The following is a 16,904-nucleotide window of genomic DNA, read 5'->3' as shown; positions in this document are numbered from 1 at the left end:
GTCTAGGATCACTTACACATTTTGTCCTCTTGTCAACTCCTGATCTAGAACGGTTCTTCAGCTATCTTTTATGATGTGGCTATTTTTGTAGAACACAAGCTAGTTATTTTATAGAATCACCTTCAATGTGAATTTGTTTGATTTTTCTTCATATTAGATGTAGGTTGGGCATCTTTGCAGGAATATCACAAAAGTGATGTTCTATTTTTCTCCTTGCATGTTGTTAGGTGGTGTATTATTGATTTTCTATTTCTGTTGTAGTCAGTTACCACATTTATTAATTTACAGTTCCGAAGTCCAAAATGGATCTCAACTGGGCTCAAATCAAGGTGCCAGCAGGTTGCTTTCCTTTTGGAGGGTCTACAAGAGAATGTATTTCCTTGCCTTTTCCAGTTTTCTATAGGCTGCCTGCATTCTTGGCTTATGGCTTGCTTTCTTCATTTTCAAAGCCTGCAACTTTGGGCCTAGTCCATCTCATGCTGCCATCTCTTTCTCCCTCTTCTTTCCCTGTCTTTCATTTGTAAGGACTCTTGAGATTACATTGACTTTACCAAAACTGGGATATCCTCTTAATTTTAAAGTTATCTGATTAGCAAATTTAATTTTTTCTATAACCTTAATTCTCCTTTGTCATGTAAAGTAGCACATTCACAGGTTCTAAGGATTAGAATGTGGACATCTTTGGGGGGCTATTGTGTCTACTACAGGTGGTATATGATTTCAATTTGTCTCATTACTGATAATATTTACTTTGATCATTTGATTATAGTGGTATCTTCAGGCTTCTCCATTTTAGTACTCTCACCTTACCCCCCACAATTAATAAATATTTTGTGTACAGTTACTTTGAGACGATGTCATATCCCATTATTAATCAGACTTTAAAAATATATTTATATTGATTTTAGAGAGGGAGAGGGAGTGAGAGAGAAACATCAATGATTAGAGAGAATCATTGATTGTCTGCCTCCTGCAAACCCCCTACTGGGGATCAAGCCCCCAACCAGGAATTGAACCGTGACCACCTGGTTCATGGGTTGACACTCAACCACTGACCAGTACCAGCCAGGCTAGGCACTGATTTAAATGCTTGAGACACTTGGGGAACAAAGCAGACAAATGTGCTCCTAATGGAAGGAATATATAGAAATCTTAAATTTTAACCTTTGTGGGTGGGTTTTTTGGGGAAGTCTTCTATAAACCTTAGTTACTGTTTCAGATGTCATCTCCTTTAGTTTTTCTTAACCCACCTGGAAGAAGGCAGGCATGGGGTAGAATGGTTAGCTCCGTCTTCTGTGTTCTCATTAGTTCCTTTTTGTGTTCACATTGTTCACACTTTTATTCTACATAGCATTTTTAAAATCAGTATTTGTGTTTGGCACCTTTGCTAGATTGAGCTGCCATGGGCAGGGTCCCCCCCTTTTCTTGTATCCAGGATGCCTTGCGCACAGTATATACTATTCTCAATAAGCATTTGACCCATTAATAAAGACTTACGGTTACTCTTTACTAATAGCAGATAGTAGTTTTCTTCATTACTCATTACTGCTTCTATATGAGGATACAAATCAGTTTCAAAAACTTTATATTCTTAGGAGGGCATACTCATCATTTATAGGCAATTTTTAAAAAATATTTTTTTAAATTAATTTCAGAGAGGAAGGAAGAGGGAGAGATAGAAACATCAATGATGAGCGAGAATCATTGATTATCTGCCTCCTGCATGCTCCCCATTGGGGATCGAGCCTGCAACCTGGGCATGTGCCCTTGACCGGAATTGAACCTGGGGCCCTTTAGTCCGCAGGTTGATGCTCAATCCACTGAGCCATACCGGCTAGGGCTATAGGCAAATTTTTACTGAGGTTTAATACATAAACTATTTTATTTGGGGAGTGTATAGGTCTGTAGTTGGAAATGAAGTCTTTACTCTTCTCTCTTCTGGTAGGAGTTGAGTTGTTTTAAAGAAGTATGCTGATACAATATAAGATGTCAGAATTTACAAGCCTTTTTTCAAGGTCAAGAAGATACACTATTTCAGAAGTTGTAGAATATTTACTTTTAAACATTTTGCAAACAGGTACATTACAGTCTTTCCTCCATATTTGTTTGCATCAGAATGCTGAGGTTATCTATTTAACAAACTCTGGCAAGTCTCGGTAGTTTAAAACAATGACATTTCTTTGCCCACAGTTCTCCAATTTGGGCAGGGCTTGCCTCCATTCCACATGGCGCCTGCTGGGACGGAAAGTCTGAGACGACTTATTCCCTCACTGTCTGGCTGGGGAATCTGGGGCATCGACCTCCACCTGCCCAGTGTGGGCCTTTCACAGGGTGGTCTTGGGGAGTTGGACTTTGCGTGTGATGACGGATTCTGGAGGTGCCAACAGCAGAAGCTGCTGGGCTGCCTTAAGTTTTGTGCCTGGAACCAGCCCAGTGCCAGCTCAACAGATTCTTTTGGCTAAAAACAAGTCACAGGCCAGCCCATATTCAGGCCGAGGGGACTGTACAAGGTGTGGACACTGGCAAGAGTGGTGTTTTGGGGCCACCAGGGAACACTACACCACATGAACCATATATTCTTCTGAAGGGAAAAATGGTGACATTTTTGTTATGTTTGTTTTTTTATTATCTAATCTTACTGGCTTAATACTTTTATAATGCAATGATGTAACTGTATGCTTCACTTCCTGTTATAACTACATTCATTATATTACTACATTTATATAGTAATATCTGTCAAATTCAGTTAAACTGTGGATTGGTAATATTGGGAGGGCTCATAAGTACAGAGTTGGGGTAGAGGAAAAAGATATAATGCATCACACCTAAAAACTTTGAATATGTACTTTGTGAAGTGATGTAAACCTTCTTGGTCTCATGTTAAATCCATTATAAAATATCTAAGCATATTAAGAAAATGAAAAAAAAAATCCAGTATTTCTCTAGTAATGCCCTGATTTCCTTTGTACGGGAGAAACAAGACATAGACAGTTTCAGATATTCTGTAATTGCTGCTCAAGATGTTAGTTTTGCCTCCTAACACAGCTCTCCTGTGTTAATGCCCTGGACTTGACAGTGTTTCATTTCATTTAAATAGTTCTCATCTTGATTCCATCTTGTGGTCATCCCGTTACTAGGCTTGAGTGTGAAATGAAATTTGTCAAAGCATTATGGGCCATGGACAAGTACATTAGAGCCCTCTGGAAAGCTTAATAAGTGCAGAGTTTGGGTTTAATCCTAACTTAGCATATCCAGAAGTCCTGGAAAAGGTCTGAGTGATGTGTGGTTTGAGGCCATTTATAGGTTCTACACATGCATTTTCCATGGGGATGCTGTCACTCTGCAAGGGGGCAAAAACTGTTCTCTGGCATGGGAGAATGAACATACACACACACACACACACACACACACACACACACACACACAGATTGTGCAGTGGGTTGTGGCCCTCCGTAAGTCAGTCCTACTTGACAAAATATTATTCCTTAATATTTAATTTCTCCTGTTAAGGAAAAAATTAATTTAAATTGCTTTTTCCCTGGGGATAGGAATAATGAAACAAAGGTTGAGGAACATTGTCCTGTAAGATTATTGTGACATAGTACCTGCCCCACAGGACGTATGCCACTTCCCCTGTCTTGGGAAACCTTAGTATATGATTTGGATAATATTTTTTAATACTAAGATTTTACCTACAAACAATGGATTTTTCTTTAAAAAAAAAATGTAGAGGGTAAAAAATTTTACTCTGGTGGTTTGCATCCAAGCAGATTGATCTTGTACTTATGAACAAAGCACTGTCAGAATGGACTCTGTCCTGGGATTTGGAAACATTTTGACTTTGTACAATAGTCCCACCTTCCCTGCGGAGGATATGTTCCAAGACCCCCAGCCAGTGCCTGAAATTAAAGTAGAACCAAGCCTGGTACCTACCTCTGGTAAAGTTTAACCTAAAAACTAGGCACAGTCAGATGAACAGCAATAACTAATAATAAAATAGGTTAATTATAACAGTATACTGTAATGCGGTCTCTCCCCCAAAATCCCTGATGGTACTGAGCGATGATAGAGTGTGAAATTTTATCACACTACTCAGGCCAGGATGCACTTTAAAATGTGTGAATTATTTATTTCTGGAATTTTTCATTTAATATTTTGGACTGCGCTGACCATGGTAAACTGAAACGTGAGAAAGCGAAGCCGCAGATGAGTTTGGACCATTTTATTAGCAAAACCTTGTCACACTCTCTAGCTTGTTGGCACACACTCACCAGGACCCCTTGTATGCCGGAAAGGAGCCTCTCCTACTCCTGCAGGTCTGGGACAGGGCGAGGTGGGGGACTGGAAGATGGGGTGCCAGGCATTCCTGTTCTCTGGGTAGAAGTACAGGAGGAATACTTTCGCCTGGATTTGTTGGCTTCCTTCTTTGCTTTGGGATGGATACAAATGAAAAAGCTTTTGGGGATGGAGTGATTAGAGGGCAGTGGTGGGAGAAGTAGAAGTTTTCAGTTTATTAGTACCTTCTATAAAGAAAACTCCCAGATTTTGATTTTGTTATTTGTAGGTCCTTCAAGGTTGTATTATATTCTTTGTACTTGTTTTCTGTGTAATTTGTCCAGGCTCAGGGGAGTAAAGGCATAGTACAGCTGGGAAATTAAAGGTCTCTGTGAATCTGCATTCACCTGAAAACAACATTGCTTGCCAACTGACAGATTATTTATTGAATCAATGAATGAAATTAATCCAAGGGTTATTTTTTTTAAAGTAGTTCTCTTTTCTACAATTTTAGAATCTAGTCTGTAGCATAATGTTGACAGAAAAGTGTACTGGGAGGTTCTTGTTTATAAACTTGAGGGTCCAAAATGTTATTATCAGCACATTAAAAATGTCCTCAGCCGATGCAGTTATGAGAGGGAATTTGTTCTGTTTGTCATGGGTAGTGTTTTGGGGCACACAGCTAAGCTGCTGTAAGTGAGAGCCCGCAACTCCATGGTTCCAAGAACATGATCGCAAAGGTAGATGGCCAGTCACCTGTGTGTGTAGATGACTACCTCAGTTGGTCATTCAGAGACACATTTTTAAATCTAGTTTCATCATACCCTAGAGCAGTGGTTCTCAACCTTCTGGCCCTTTAAATACAGTTCCTCATGTTGTGACCCAACCATAAAATTACTTTCGTGGCTACTTCATAAATGTAATGTTGCTACTGTTATGAATCGTCATGTAAATATCTGATATGCAGGATGGTCTTAGGCGATCCCTGTGAAAGGGTCGTTCGACCGCCAAAGGGGTTGAGACCCACAGGTTGAGAACTGCTGCCCTGGAGTATGGTCTTCATCTCTGTTGTCTTTGCCCTGTCTCACAGGAAGGCGAAGAGACAGAGCAGTTCACTCCATGTCTTAAGCTCTCAAAGTGGCATGCCACATGCTTCCTCCCACATTCTGTTCATGAGAATGTAGTCACATGGCCATCCCCAGCCACAAGAAAGGCTGGGATTTGTAACTTAGATGGGCCTTTATGTGCTTGACTGCAATTACTGTGGAAGAAGAGCTGTCTCTGCCACAAATAATATAGATGCAGCCTTTTAATTTTCTTAGTACACTTAAAAAATGTATTTCTTTATTGGTTTCAGAGAGGAAGGGAGAATGAGAGAGAGATAGAAACATCAATGAGAGAGAATCCTTGATTGGCTGCCTCCTGCACGCCCCGCACTGGGGATTGAGCCTGCAACCCGGGCATGTGCCCCTGGCTGGAATCGAACCTGGGACCCTTCAGTCCACAGGCCAACGCTCTATCCACTGAGCCAAACCAGCTAGGGCTCTTAGTACACTTTTGACGAAAGGTTTTTACTTAATATTTTTGTTTAGCAAAAATTAATATAATTAATATAAAGAGATAGTAAAGTATTTGGTGAGTGATGGGTTAAAATGCCAAGTAGAGTATATCAAAAGATAAGTTTTGACATTAATTAGATTACTGATTATTTGTCTCTTCAAAAAGTACAAGCCAGGTAAGTTGTTTAATCATTGCCGAATTTTGTGTTCTTAGAAACACTGAAGTAGGCATTTTGGGACACTTCTTTTCCAGAGAAGCAGCCCATAGTGCACTAGGTAAACTAGCCCATAAGAGAAGCTCCTTCTTAAATGTCATCGTGCCTCTTGGGCCCTGAATTCTTAAGTTCCTCAATTTGAACATGTCTCCAAATCGCCTTGGGCCCTTTCAAAATACAGGATCAGACCCTACCCTCTGGAGGTTCTGATGGTTTTGATTCTGCATCTGAATTTTTAACAAGCCCTTGAGGGTGATTCCCATGAAGCTGTCAGTGGTATGGGAACCACTGCTGTAGGTAGTCTACACGTCAGTTGTCTCACATGCAGAGGTGCTTTCTAGGATTCAGAGAGCAGAGAATGAATTGTATTTCAAATTGTTTCATGAATTAGAAAGTACTCTGAAAATGTACGTGGTATTGTAAGTCAAGTCTGTGCCAGGTTTTGTGCTATTTGCACAACAGTCCTAAAACGTGAGCACTGTCATCCCCATTTATTAACTGTAAAAGTAGAAATCTAGCCTTCTTAATCTTTCATACTTGAACAGAGATTCAGAAAAAGTTATCTGCCTAGCATAGCTACCAATAATGGAACATGCCAAATGATTTACTTACGTTGGTCTTTACATAGTGTTTTTAAGATACCATGTATCAACTTGATGACTTCAGTTATATACATGTTCATTGTCATCTATGTGGGAAACTTTGCTTTGCCCTTTGGCCAGGCCAGAGCTGAATACTACATAGTCTCTTTCCATAAGTAAGTTACAACCTAGTAGAGAAGACAAAACAAATTATGACAGCATTCATAACATTTTCCTTTTAAAGAATGAATTCTACAGTCATAACAAGGCAGGTTCTGAATGTGATGTACCCGTTCAGAAGAAGGGAGAGGTCAGGTGAGGTGAAGAGCGCAGGAGGAGTAACGTCCCCTTTTCCTTTAACCCCAGAGGGGCCGACCTCTGTCAGGTGCTAGTGCAGTTGCAGGGCCTTGTAGGCAAGGAAGATGATAGAGAAGCTTTGGAGGTTAAGGTATGGCCTATTTCCTGCAGTAGAGGGAAGAACTAAACTTGATGATGTAAATTAATGTGCCAGGCACTTAATTCCAACAGCTCTGTGAATTGAGAGAGGCAGTATCCTTTAGTGGAAGATGCATGTTTGTGTGTGTGTTTTTTAAAATCCTCACCAAGGATATGTTTTTATTGATTTTAGAAAGAAAAGAAGGGAGGGAGAGAGAAACATCGATTGGTTGCCTCCCCTACTTGCTCTGACCGGTTAGAACTTGCAACCTAGGTATGTGCCCTGATTTCTACGTTATAGTTATGAAATGGCGATACCGGCTCTCAGCGTTTTACAGGGAATGTAAGGGTTAAGGACTGTTGTGCAAATAGCACAAAACCTGGCACAGACTTGACTTATAATACCACCTACATTTTCAGAGTATTTTTTAACTCATGAAACAATTTGAAATACAATTCCTTTTATACTCTCTGAATCCTGGTAATTGAACTGCAACCTTTTAGTGTATGGGACGATGCTCCAGCCCAGCGGTCACCAACCTTTCGGACCTCACGGACCACTGGTTGGCAACCGCTGCTCCAACCAGCTGAGCCACCCAGCCAGGGCAGGAGGATGGGAATTTTAAAACTAAAAGCAGTTGGTAATGTTGGAGCCAATCTGGGCTGTGCATAGATGTTCAAATAAGTGGGCTTTCCAGGTGAAAACTTCACAGGACATAGTAGACTCTTCCTTCCCTTTCAGCACATTTGCCTTGGTTTTGACCGGGGCTTGATCGCGGTTGACCCACCGTGTTACATATTATGGATAGAGACCTGCAGGTTCACCATTAAGCTTCAGGATACAGGAAAGGGAAGAGTGGTAATGCAAATGTACATCATTTGGTCGTAGGGAATCTCTACAGCAAGCATGTCAAACTCAAAGGCTCACACGGGCCAAGTAATCAAGGTTTTAAGTTTATGAAGAAAAAACCAAAAGCTTCAATTTTCTTAGAAACGTAGGTTTATTTTGACAGAGACATGGTGAATACAAAGGGCTGAAATAAATGAGCCATCGTTAACATAAAATAATAGAACATTTTAATAAAAATTAATATTTGTTCTTGAACATTAACTTACCAGACACTGAATAACTGCACAAATTAATAAGCGTAACGCAAATAAAACTATTTTTCATGACTCCAAAAGCAAAGTATTTCCTGTTGCGCACACCAAACAAGTCAGTACAAGACTAATGATGTGGCCATAGGCTGCTAAAATATTTGCTGCTGGTATTAGTGGAGAGAAATGGTGCACCTGCGCATAAGGCGCATAAGGAAAATGAATGCCACACGATTATAGTAGTCAGTCAACAAACGTAGTTTGTTAATAATTATGTATAACAGGATAGTGTAAAAATTTAGTCACAAAATTTCTATTAAAATGTTTCTTACATACTGTTCTATTGGCTGGGTTGCAAAAATATTCATTGTGGGTCACATGTGGCCCTTGTGCCGCGAGTTTGACATGCTTGCTTTACAGGGAATGTAAGGGTTAATATAATTGACAAATAATATACCAATGTTAGTGAAAAATAAGACAGTTTGTGCCCTCATGTCATTGACATCTAGGTTTGGCATTCTAACGTTGGTGGTCCATGGTAGAATAGTCTTGAGCTTCCATACTTTTCTTGAACTTTCGTAAGTTGGTGGCTCAGTGTTAGATTTCACCGAGCAGGAGAGTGGAGGGGATTTCAAATTACGTCTTAGAATGGTTGTCTTTTTAAAGTTTGAAGGAACTCACCGAAAAGCAGTAAGACTCCTTATCATTCTCAATGAGATGCTGATGTAAATTAACCCTTTGAGTGCCAACCAGTATCCTAGGAACTATGCTAAAATTGCCAAGGCATTTTTGCTGATTTTACAGCAGTTTAGGAAAAAGATTATGAATCGCAAGTAAATGAAGTTACATATTCAAAAACTTAAGGAAACCTTTACTACATTGACATGTTTAGCAATATCATCATCACTAATAAAGGCAGACTTAGAACTGGACGCCATTTCGAAGCTTTGATAGCGCTCCCGGCACTTTTGGCAAAAGACAGGAGTGCCACCGCGCTCCCCGGCACTCTAGGGGTTACGCACACCTTTTCACTTAAGTGTCTGAGGGCTAGGGATGCGCTTCCTCAGGAGTCTCTAGGAGACAATCTGTTCTTGCCTCTTCTAGTTTCTTGTGCTGCCGACATTCCTTGATTTATGGCCATATTACTCTAATCCAGGGGTGGGCAAACTTTTTGACTCGAGGGCCACAATAGGTTCTTAAACTGGACCGGAGGGCCGGAACAAAAGCATGGATGGAGTGTTTGTGTGAACTAATATAAATTCAAAGTAAACATCATTACATAAAAGGGTACGGTCTTTTTTTCCAATAGTTTTATTCATTTCAAACGGGCCGGATCCGGCCCACGGGCCGTAGTTTGCCCACGGCTGCTCTAATCTCTCTCTCCATGGTCATATTGCCTTCTGTCTGCGTCAAATCTCCCCCGCCTCTCTCTCATATGGGTGCTTTTGATGGTGTGTGGGGCCCACCTGGATAATCTCCTCCTCTCGACTTCATCCTAGTCACATCTGCAAAGTGGGATGTGACAATGCAAACCTTTTCCCAGGTACAATAACATCTATAGGCTCCAGAGATTAGTATGTGGATTTTGGTGTGTGTGTGTGTGTCTGAAAGTGTACGAGAGAGAGAGAGAGAGAGAGAGAGAGAGAGAGAGAGAGAGAGAGATTTTTCAATTTACACTCTTGTAAATTATTTGGAAGAGAATGCTTTTCTTTTGAAATACTAACTTTCAGCTATAAGTATATTTTCTTTTTTTTTTTTAATAAATATATTTTATTGATTTTTTACAGAGAGGAAGGGAGAGAGAGAGAGAGTTAGAAACATCGATGAGAGAGAAACATCGATCAGCTGCCTCCTGCACATCTCCTACTGGGGATGTGCCCGCAACCCAGGTACATGCCCTTGACCGGAATCGAACCTGGGACCTTTCAGTCCGCAGGCTGACGCTCTATCCACTGAGCCAAACCGGTTTCGGCTATAAGTATATTTTCAATTACGGTAAGACGCCATAATATATTTTGTAACTTTTCAGTGTTAGCTTTGATGATCCAAATTTGGGATCCAATATGAGAGGCATCTCTCCTAATTTTGCCACCTTACATGCCATTTATAACGATGGTTTGTGATCTACTTGTCTCTAAACAATGGAGGTTATTGTTCTTTTAGGGGTAGCTCAAGCTGACAGTGGAAATTTTTATCAAGCATTTATTAAAAACTAGAGGCCTGGTTAGTGGGATCCCTTGGCCTGGCCTGCGGGGATTGGGACAAAACCAGCAGTCCGACATCCCCTGAGGGGTCCCGGAGTGCGAGAGGGCACTCTGCAAAGTTGCTGTCACTTGGCAGTTCCTGTGTTGAGCGTTTGCCCCCTGGTGGTCGTTGCACGTTATAGCCACCGGCCGGTTGGCCGGTTGGCCAGTCAGCGGGGTTGGCCAGTCAGTGGTCGTTTAGGCTTTTATAAATATAGATGAGTAAATTTAGGAAAATAATACAAACTATGGAAATTTATTTTTGCAATCTAGGAATTTTTTTATGTTTTTATTGACTTCAGAGAGAGGAAGGGAGTGGAAGAGAGATAGAAACATAGATGAGAGAGAAAAACATCAATCAGCTGCCTCCTGCACACCCCCTACCAGGGATCGAGCCCACAACTGGAATTGAACCCGGGACCCTTCAGTCCGCAGGCTGACGCTCTACTGAGCCAAACTAGCTAGGGCCCAATGGAGAGTTTTTGAAGTCATGAGCCAGTCATTAACAGAAATGTATGTGTGTGTATTAATTTTAATACCTGCTTCTTTCTTGAACCTGACTGTTTTTGGTCACCTTTTAAAAAACAGACTCTTCATTTATTTTTCTAAACATCATAAAATAAGTTTTAAGTTCTTTTCAAATTATTTTAAGTTCCTGGATATGAAATTTGTTGTTTTTCTGCTAAATTTCTCTTGTGATGGGGGGTTTCTTTGTGTGTTTGTAATTACTGTGTATGAGCGCTTAACAGGAATTTCTGAAGGTATTCTATATATTTTAAAATTTAATTTTTAAAAAATACAAGCTTAAGTTTATTTAGAAAGTCACAGAGGTAGAAAAAATGAGCCAGCTGGACTGCAAGGGCTCAGAAAACAAGTTACAGAGGCAAAAGAAGGGCCTTTGGATCTTGTGGGGGCGGTGGAGAGGGGGGAGAGGAGGGGTGGGGGGGAGAGAGAAATAGAGAGAGATAAGGCACCACTATTCTATATTTTGAAGGAAGTACATACCAGTTTTCAAATAGTGACACTTTTCACTTTCTGTTCCCCCTTTTCCAAATGTAAGAACCATAAACACAACAGGCATATCTGCCTCCCACTTTGTGCAATTGTTTCCATGGTTTTTACTCCTACATATGTTATATTACACATTATAAACTATAGCTTACAATTTTATTATTTTTGCTTTAAGCACATTTTAAACTCCAGCTTCCAATTAATTTTTGTTTTAAACACTCAATCTTTAACTTATGAGAAAAATACTCATTTGTGAGAATTTACCTACTTATTTACCATTTCTGTCACTCTTCATTCCTTTGTATAGATATGTGTTTCCATCAGTATCATTTCCTCTCAGTCTGAAGAACATTCTTTAGCATTTTTTTGTAGTGCAGGTTTGCTGGCAAAGAATTATCTTAGATTAAAAAAAAATCTTGCAAATGCCTTCATTTTACCTTTATGTTTGAAGATTATTTTCACTGGATATGGAATTCCAGATTGATTGTTTTCTGGCTTTTATTGTTTCTGATGATATGTCAATGATATTACTGTTTTGTTTTGTTTTCTATATATACAGTCAACTTTCTATATCTGTGGGATTCACATCTTTTGATTCAGCCAACGTGGATTGAAAACAGTATTTTTGATCTGAGTTTGGGCATTTATGATAATGGAGAGGGCTGACTGCACGTATTGTTCTATGCAATTTTATATAATGGAAGTGAGCATCTGAATTTTGGTATCTACAGGATCCTTGAAGCAATCCCCTGTTGATACTGAGGGAAAATTATAGTATCTTTTCTCTCTCTAGTTACTTTCAAGATTTTCTTTTCATCTTTGGTTTTTATGCTTTTCCCCTATAATATGCTGGGGTGTGGTTATCATTTGAGAGGTTTTTAGCCATGATTTCTTTAAATATTTATTTTCCTCTGCTCACTGTCTTCTGATTTCTTTTACATGTGCTAGAACATTCGCTATTCTGCTGTTCTTTAAGAGCCTCTTCATTTCCTTCAGTCTTATTTCTCTCCTTCAGACGGGATAATTTCTATTGATCTGTCTTTAAGTTTGCTTATTTTTCTACCATCTTTAATATATGCTCTTAAAAACATCCTGTAAATTTTCATTTAGATATTATGTTTACTTCTAGAATTTCCTTTGTGTTCTTTTTTTTTTTTTTTTTGATAATTTGTTTTTCTGCTGAGACACTTTGCTCATACATTGAAGAGCATATGTTCCTTAAAGATTTTGAACATATTTTCTTCTGATTCTTTGTATAAAATAGCTGCTTTAAAGTCTTTGTGCAATCAAACATCTGATCTGTCCTGGTGTTGGTGTTTTGTTGACTCATTGACTGTGGATCACATTTTTCTGTTTCTTTTGCTTGGTTATAGTTTTAGGATTTGAATATCATGTTTTCTTCTTTTTGAGAGTGTTAATGTTTGTTCTAGAAGGCTGATTGATTATCTTGAATTTATATAGGTTTGGGTTTTTTGCTTTATTTTGCAAGATTTATGGAAAAATCAAAGTGACTCCTTTCCACTTTAATCTGGTGGGACATGGCTTCCACACTGGGTCTCTCTCTGGATGTTGTCAGGTTTGGCTTTAAACATTATTCGTATTGGTCTGGAGTAGGCTGTATTCCAGGGTGTGGCCTTAGTCTTGAAGGAGGGAAAGGAATGTGAAGGTATGTATTTGTCAGGATTCTCCAGAGAAACAGATACAATAGGAGTTGGCTCACATGATTATGGATGCCGAGAAGTCCCAAGATCTTCACTTGGCAAGTTGAAAACCCAGGAAAGCCGATGGTGTAAATTCTAGTCTGAAAACTGTCAGACTTAAGATTCAAGAAGAGCTGATGTTTTGGTTTGAGTTCAAAGGTGGGGAAAAAGATCTATGTCCCAACTTAACACAGTTAGAGTGGAAAAGTTGTGGAAGTGATAAAAAGTCCCAGCCATTTTGTTCTATTTAGAATTCAGGGGTCCTCAAACTTTTTAAACGGGGCCAGTTCACTGTTTCTCAGACTGTTGGAGGGCTGGATTATAGTTTAAAAAAAAACTATGAACAAATTCCTATGCACACTGCACATATCTTATTTTGAAGTAAAAAAACAAAACGGGAACAAATACAATGTTTGTGTTTGCATGTGGCCCGTGGGCTGTAGTTTGAGGACCCCTGATTCAGATCCTCAGCTGACTGGGTGAGGCCCACCCACATTGGGGAGAGCAGTCAGTCTACCATTCAAATGTTAATCTCATTCAGAAACACCTTCACAGACAACCCAGAATGACATTTGTTGGCCAAGTGCCTGGGCACTCAAGGCACAGTCAAGTTGACACATTAAATTAACCTTTAGCCCTAGCTGTTTTGGCTCAGTGGATAGAATGTCAGCCTGTGGACTAAAGGGTCCTGGGTTTGATTCTGGTCAAGGGCACTTGCCCTGGTTGGGGGCTCAATCCCCAACAGAAACATCTCATCATTGATGTTTCTATCTCTCTCTCTCTCCCTTCCTCTTTGAAATCAATAAACTGCTTTAAAAAATAAATTAACCTTCATATTCTGTTAATGCGATTTTTCTGCTGGACAGGAACACTAAATTCCCCCAGGCCTGCTCATTCTCTGTCACTTCTGTTCTGATCTCATAGAAGTCATTTTGCTAAGCTTTGGATAGTCTCACCCTGTCCATGTGCATTTTGGTCCTCTTGGGTCCCCTACACAGAGTTCTGGTGACCCCCTTCTGCACAGCTCATATCTCTCTGTTGCCCCATTTCCCAAAGATTCCAGCTCTTCGGAACTCTAGTCTTTACCTTCACATCTTAGCAGGATTGCCATGCTTTGCTTGGACTTCAGTTCCCTCCACCATGTTGGTGAATTATCCCCAGGACAAAAATATAGTTTCAGCGGAGGAGACGATTTTCTTCTAAAATTCTAGCTGTCTCCCTGATTATATTGAATGGAGCGGACAGATGTTAAAATAGTATTGTAGTGATGTAATCCTTTGGGCGAAGGTCAGGACAGGGGGTGGTGGGCTGAGAGTAAAAAGTAATTGAACCCCACTTCCCGCTTAGTGTTGGAATCATGGCCAGGCAGATGCTATGAGTCCCAGGCTTTGCAGGAACATGCAATGATGGGATCGGGTGGGGAAAAGAGGGGGAGGGCGGGTTTGCCTGCCTGCCATACATGAAACAACTCCATTGGATGCCTTCTTCTTTTATTCATTCTCTACCTGTTCTCCTGTAATATTGTACTTAAACTTGGTTTTAGTCGGTCTTTTTGAAGTACAGGGAGCAAGTCAATTCATTTTATTTTTGTGAGATTTGTCTTCATTATTTGGAGACATTTATTCATTGTTCTTTTAGTCTTCCATTGTCTTGGTACTTCCAGATCCTCACCCATCTATTACTTTCTCAGAAGTTTGAATTCTCTCACCTCCTCTCTTTATGTAGATCTAGAAATTAAAAGAATTGGAAACTTAAGAAACCTTACAGATATAACTGCAGGCCTCACTTGTCAGGTTGTTGGAAAGATCATTTCTGATATTCCCCCTTCCTCAAATCTAAATTTGTTCCCCTTGTTATATTCTCTTTTAGCAGTCTTTTTCTCATAATTATTAGCAAAGTTTGCAGTCATAATATTGGGATTTTTGTCTGTTTCTCAAGTTGGACTATGAGATCCCTGGTGGCAGGCACAGTGACAGTAAATCTTACTCTTATGACTTTAGTACTTAGCACATATTTGTTGAAATGAATGATGAATTCAAAACTCTACATCATGTCATGACATCTGATTTTTAAGATATTGTGTATGTGCAGTTACTTGATACCATTTTCAGTTTCAGTAGACGTAAATGATGGCACTTCTTGAAGTGTATACAGAAATATGTGTGTTTGTTTCTCAACTTTGTCCTCACTTCTATACCACTACCTTCTTAGCTCATTGCCTTAAATAGAGACACTGCTACTAAAGGTTTGCAGTTAACCTTTCTGGACATTTTTCTCATTTATAAGTAAGTATACATATGTTCTTGTTATATATATATATCTTTGCAGATATTTCTGTGTAGCAATGGAGTTTGAGTGCTCAATTACAATAGCAATTGGTTTGGTAATCAGATTTTTTCAGTGCTTACTTTATTTCAGATTAGTCATAAATAAGGCACATACATGATTTCTCGGTTTCCACTTCTGCTAAAGGATTGATTTGAATGAAATGAAATTGAAGATTTCTTAGCTGTAAATTCAATGTTATGTAATTCATCTCTATCAGACGTGAACAGTGTGGTGTTCTGCTTAATATGAAAAAGTAGGAAGATTAAAATCAAAATTGACTTTGGATAGCAAAAGGAAATTTGGGGGTAAGTTGTTAAAATGTTCAATTTTTCCCTCTCCAAAAGTGACTAGAGAATATACGCTTTTGAAATTAGCAGTGATACCTGTCTTTTGTGGACTTTGGCACTAGGAAATTTGCTCTTGATTGATTCATTAGCTAGCTGATGACATCCTAAAGTGAATTTCAACCCAACTCCCTGAATTTTCTTACCACAGTGTTTGTTTGTTTGTCTATTTATCTTTATTTTTAAAAAGTATACAAAGTGGCCCTGGCTGGTTTGGCTCAGTGGATAAAATGTCGGCCTGCGGATTGAAGGGTCCCAGGTTCGATTCTGGTCAAGGGCACATGCCTGGATTGCAGGCTCACTCCCCAATAGGGGGCGTGCAGGAGACAGCCGATCAATCTCTCATAATTGATGTTTCTATCTCTCTCCCCTTCTCCCTTCCTCTCTGAAATCAATAAAAATATATAAAAATAAAATAAGAATAAGTGTTTTAAAAAAAGTATACAAAGTGGATTTGGAAACACGGCTCTATCTAATCTAATCTATCTATCTTGTTGTTGATCCTCACCTGTGGATATTTTCCCATTGATTTTTAGAAAGAGTGGAAGGTAGGGGGAGATATAGAGAGACACATTGTTTGGTTGCCTCCCAAATGGCCTGACCAGGGCCAGGAATTGAGCCTGCAACTGAGTTTTGTGCCCTTGATGTAAATCGAACCCGGGCCCTTCAGTCTGCTTTCTGACACTGTATCCACTGAGCCAAACCGGCTAAGGCCACAGGGTACATTTATTAACACAGTGAATGCCCTAGAAATTTTTTTTATGGAAACCAAAACTTACATAGGTAAATCTTTGTTAGTGATTTATTTAAAAACAACCTTTTGTGGAAAATAGTTTCCCAAACAATTTTAACCCCTTTTCTCCTTTTCCCAAAGAGGAACAAACAAAAGAATAAAAATGCAACTTTTACTCAGTCATGGTATGTTTGTAAGCTCTGTTGTCATAAAAGGTTATTGAATCCTTAGGTTTCTTGTAAATTAGCTTCTTTTGTCTAGTGACTCACTTATTTTATCATTTCAACTGGTATGCCACAAAAATTTTTCAAACATGCAATATTTAATCAGGGGCATACTGACCACTTCTTTGTTAGATTGTCAAATAAAAAAATGACAACAG

The 16,904-nt window shown here is 39.4% G+C and overlaps 1 protein-coding gene across 8 annotated transcripts in view; it reads left to right on the top strand.

Moving 5' to 3' along the window:
* Window positions 1-16,904, top strand: part of DYRK1A (dual specificity tyrosine phosphorylation regulated kinase 1A) — a 129,228-nt gene that overhangs the window by 24,464 nt on the left and 87,860 nt on the right. Inside the window, exon 1 of one of the 8 annotated variants that reach the window (XM_036347152.1) lies at window positions 15,580-15,750. The exons of the other annotated variants lie outside the window; for them this stretch is intronic. The gene's annotated coding sequence lies outside the window, so the exon portion shown is untranslated. Of the gene's footprint in view, window positions 1-15,579; window positions 15,751-16,904 lie in introns of those variants that run through there. 8 annotated transcript variants of the gene reach the window in all.

Source organism: Myotis myotis, unplaced genomic scaffold (genome assembly GCF_014108235.1).
Source record: "Myotis myotis isolate mMyoMyo1 unplaced genomic scaffold, mMyoMyo1.p scaffold_m19_p_2, whole genome shotgun sequence".
Lineage (NCBI taxonomy): Eukaryota > Metazoa > Chordata > Mammalia > Chiroptera > Vespertilionidae > Myotis > Myotis myotis.
This window is presented reverse-complemented; position numbering and strand designations above follow the sequence as displayed.